The sequence below is a fragment of the Anabrus simplex genome, chromosome 1, assembly GCF_040414725.1.
Source record: "Anabrus simplex isolate iqAnaSimp1 chromosome 1, ASM4041472v1, whole genome shotgun sequence".
In the NCBI taxonomy this organism is placed as follows: Eukaryota; Metazoa; Arthropoda; class Insecta; order Orthoptera; family Tettigoniidae; genus Anabrus; species Anabrus simplex.
The window spans coordinates 1,527,706,062-1,527,710,746 of record NC_090265.1 but is presented as its reverse complement, the minus strand read 5'-3'; positions in this window follow the sequence as shown (position 1 = coordinate 1,527,710,746).

The window sequence follows — 4,685 nt, the reverse complement described above, 5'->3', positions numbered from 1 at the left end:
TCATCTTTCCTATAAGTGTGCCAAATGATAATATATACGTGTAAAAGTACAAAATTTACTTGAAATCGAGAAATACAGCTCTGTTTAACGTATAAGGGATAGAAATACGACAAAAAGTCATAGAACCAAAGTTGTAGATCTCTCCAAAATCAAAGGCGATTGTACTTTCTGATTTGTGATACGAATTACCGATTAGCCACCAATTATCCTGAAACGAAGGTCTGCACAGTCGTTAAAATTGCATCCATATTTTGATATTTTCCGGGGCCAAAAGTTATTCATTTGCATACCTTAGAATATTTCCTCAATGAAAAGAGATTCCAGCTTTCGGGATTAGCACTCGCATATATACGGAGTAATTAAGGATGAAAATAATTCAGTTAGGAAAGCTGACATTAATAGAAAATGGATTATAACTGAGGATAGCCGGATATCGACAAGTATTAAATACCAAGTGAATTGATTGGAAAATGAAATGCCCGTCAATAAATTATGTTAGTGTGAGTTATGGATATAAGGGAGAGGTAACAGAGGAGAAATTTTAGTCGCAGGGATTCTTAGGTAAACAGATAAGAATATGACTAATGGTGTTATTACTTAAGCTATTCGAGGACGGTTATTACCTCCAACGATATTCCGCCAATATCCCGCAGAATGGCCGATTGACGCCTCTCTTGCGTTCTACCCAAGGAACAACCACGAATTTAAAGGCATGAGGAGGAAAATGGCAATACGTTACTTCCCTCTTGGCATGCAGTCAGAGACGTTGCCATGATAACCTGTAGGTTCGTTGTCGGTCTGTCGGTCACTCAGTTCAGAGCATAATACCCGCAGAAAGTAGTAAATTTCTCCGTCATTTGAAGATTAAGGTAAAATGTGAACATAACGAAAGTTGTTTATAATGAAGATGCGTTTCACATACGATCTACAGAATTTACAGAAAATCAATAGTATAAGATAAAATGGAGGAAAAGGTTTTAAAATGATATGCATATCGAAACCTTCCTCGGGATGAGTATACTCTAAGTACGAAGTTTGGTTGAGATCTATCCAGACGTTTCGCCGTGATAGTGGAACAGACAGACAAACAGACAAACAACCAAGCACAAAAAATAAATATCACCGATTCGGTCTTTAGTTGACCTAAAACGGATAAATATCTGAAATATTGACAAAACAAACGAAATTACAGATAGTGGACCCCCTCCAACTTTATTTATATAGATAACATGTCCTGACTGACTGACTGACTGACTGACTGACTGACTGACTGACTGACTGACTGATTCATCATCGGCGAGCCAAAACTACTGGTCAGAAATAAATGAAATATTTTGAGGACACATTTATATTAGAGTGTAGGTGTTCACTAAGGGAGGAATTTTTGGATATTCCGTCACTAAGGGGGTGAAAAGGGGAGTGAATTTTTAAATGAGTGTATCTACATCTCAAAAACTGAAACGTTTACAGACGTAAACATTGGTATTTGGAAACTCCTTTAAAATAAACACCCATTTTGGGGGTAAAATCAACTTGGGGGATTAAAAAGGAGTTTTACAAGGACACATATATCTCAAAAACTGAAGACGTTATAGTCGTGATAATTGGTAATTGGGATCTACTTTATAAATAAAGAAAAATATATTTTTTTGTTTCCGGAATATTCACTTAAGGGGGAAGGGTGAAAGGAAGTGAAAAAATTATTTTTATAGGGATACTTATACGGTATACCACAATCTGAAGGCGACAGACGTGAAAATTGGTATTTAGAATCTCCTTTAAAAATGAAGTTACTCGCATTTTTCCTTTTCGGAAAATCCACTTATGGGGCTGAAAAGAACTGGAAATTTTTTAAATGAATACCGACATATCTACAGTATATATAAAAACTTAATATGTTACAGACATGAAACTTGGTATTTGGAAATTCCTTCAAAAATACAGGAACATGTATTTTCTTTTTGTTTTCGGAAAAGTCACTTAACGGGAATGAAAATAAGTGAGAAGTCGCTTATATCTCGAAAAATGAAACTGTTGCGGACGTAGAAATAGGTGTTCGAATCTCCTTTAAAAATAAAGAAACGTGTTTTTTGTTTTCGATTTGAGAGAAGACTGTACAGTTCTGTGTCCCATGGTCACCTTAGCCCCAAAAGGCCATACCACAAACGTGGTTTACTAAGAGTTTCTTTGGTAAATGAAAATCTATTTTTCGGTGAGTTTTTTATAGGATTAATTCAGGGATTTTCAGATATTGTCTTAGTACAGTACCGAGGAACGATTACTTTTATCAAATTACGAAATCCACACGAGCGAAGCGGCGGGTAACTGCAAAGCTCTATATGTAAAAGGCTACCTCCGAGTGGCTGTAATCAACGCCCAGCAAAAATTACGCAACTTAAAGGAATGGAATTTTTGGGATACATTTATATTACAGTATAGGTGATCACTAAAAGAGAATTTTTAGATATCCCGTCGCTAAGGGGGTGAAAAGTGGGGTGAACTATTTAAAGGAGTACACATATTTCTCAAGTTTACAGATATAAACATTGGTATTTGGAATCTGCATTAAAAATAAAGACCGATCTCGATAGCTGCAGTCCCTCAAGTGCGGCCAGTATCCAGTATTCTGGAGATAATAGGTTCGAACCCCACTGTCGGCAGCCCTGAAGATGGTTTGCTGTGGTTTCCCATTTCACACCAGGCAAATGCTGGAGTTGTACCTTAATTAAGGCCACGGCCGATTCCTTTCCACTCCTAACCCTTTCCTGTCCCATTGTCGCCATAGGACTTATCTGTGTCCGTGCGACGTAAAGCAACTTGTAAGAAATAAAAATAAAAGTAATAGTAACACGCATTTTCTTTGTTTTTGGAATATTCTCTTAAGGGGGTGTAAAATGGCGAAAAATTGTTTGAATACCTTTTATGGAAATATTTATATCACAAATACTGAAGGTGTTACAGATATAAAAACTGGTATTTGGGATCTCCTTTAAAAATAAAGAAACACGTATTTTTTGTGGATTATCCTCGAGAAGTTGGAACCATCCACATTGATGGTGAAGATCTACCATGAGTAGATACATTTAAATATCTTGGCTTCACACTCTGTGACGATGGCAGACTTACTGACGAGGTCAACACAAGGATACACGCAGCCTGGCTGAAGTGGCGGATGACAACGGGCGTCACCTGCGACCGTCGGATGAAGGACCATCTGAAATCTAAGATCTACCGTACTGTTATCCGTCCCGTCGCTCTCTACGGCACTGAGTGTTGGCCTGCTATGAAGGAGGTAGAACGTCGACTAAGCATCATGGAGACAAGGATGGGCAGCTGGCATCACTAGACTGGATCATATTTGAAACGACGATATTAGGAAACGCTTTGGCGTTGCACCGATCCAGAAGAAAATGCAAGAAAATCGCCTGCGGTTGTATGGACATGTGTTGCGTGCAGAAGACAATACATTGGCAAACTCAGCGTATACAATGGAAGTCGCTGGAAAGAGGCCCAAGGGGCGACCAAGACAGCGATGGACCGATACACTTATAAGAAAGATAGAGTCATAAAATTGGCACGATTATTCACACATCTCATGGCCATATGCGAGCCAAATTTCAGTATTCTAGGTTCCACATAGGTATGTGAAAAATAATGTAAAGTGTAAAAAATTTACTCAAATTTCACCCTATTCAAAGTTTCTAACTCATTCTAACCCATAAATATGGGAGATACGATAATATTTTATATGACTGACTGACTGACTGACTGATTCATCATCGTCGAGCCACAACTACTAGATGTAAAAGAATGGAATTTTGGGGATACATTTATATTACAATGTAGGTACTAACTAAGGAAGGACTTTTCGATATTCCGTTGCATAGAGGGTGAAAAAGGGCGGGGTGAATTTAAAAAATGAATGTATCTACATGTAAAAAATTTAACAGTTTAAGGACGTGAATTAGTATTTGTAATCTCCTTTAAAAATAAGGAAACCCGTATTTCTTGTTTTCCAAAAATCCTCATAATGGGGTTGAAATAACATGAAAAATTTGTTGAATACCTTTAATGAGGACACTTATATTTCAAAAACTGAAAATGTTACAGTCATGAAAACTGGTATTTGGAATCTCCTTTAAAAAGAAGGAAACACGATTTTTGGAAATCTGTTTAAAGCGGGTGTACAAGAATGACATGAGGGTTGGATTTTAAAGTGAGTATATCTACACTATATCTCAAAAACGAAGCATGTTACATACGTGAAAACTGGTATTTGAAATCTTCTGTAAAAGTAAAGTGACACGCATAATTTGGTTTCTGATATACGAGGAAAGCAAGGGGAAACTAGAGAATTCGATGTTCCACTTGTACGCCCCTTCGGTGACACGTAGGCTATCTTTGACAGCTGATGACAGAGCTGTTAAGGAGCCAACGGGCCTTCAAGCTGGCAACTCAACATACATATAAATGTTTACAGGGGGATGAAGTTGGGTGGAAAAGCAACTGAACATACATATAAATTTTTACAGGGGGATGAAGTTGGGTGGAAAAGTAGTAAACAATTTGACCTATGCCGATGACTTCATCTTAAAAGCAAATTGTGCTCGAAGACCGCAATCTAGAAACTTGGAGCTAGAAAAGGCATACATGATGATATAAAAATTACCATTTCGAAGTCTAAA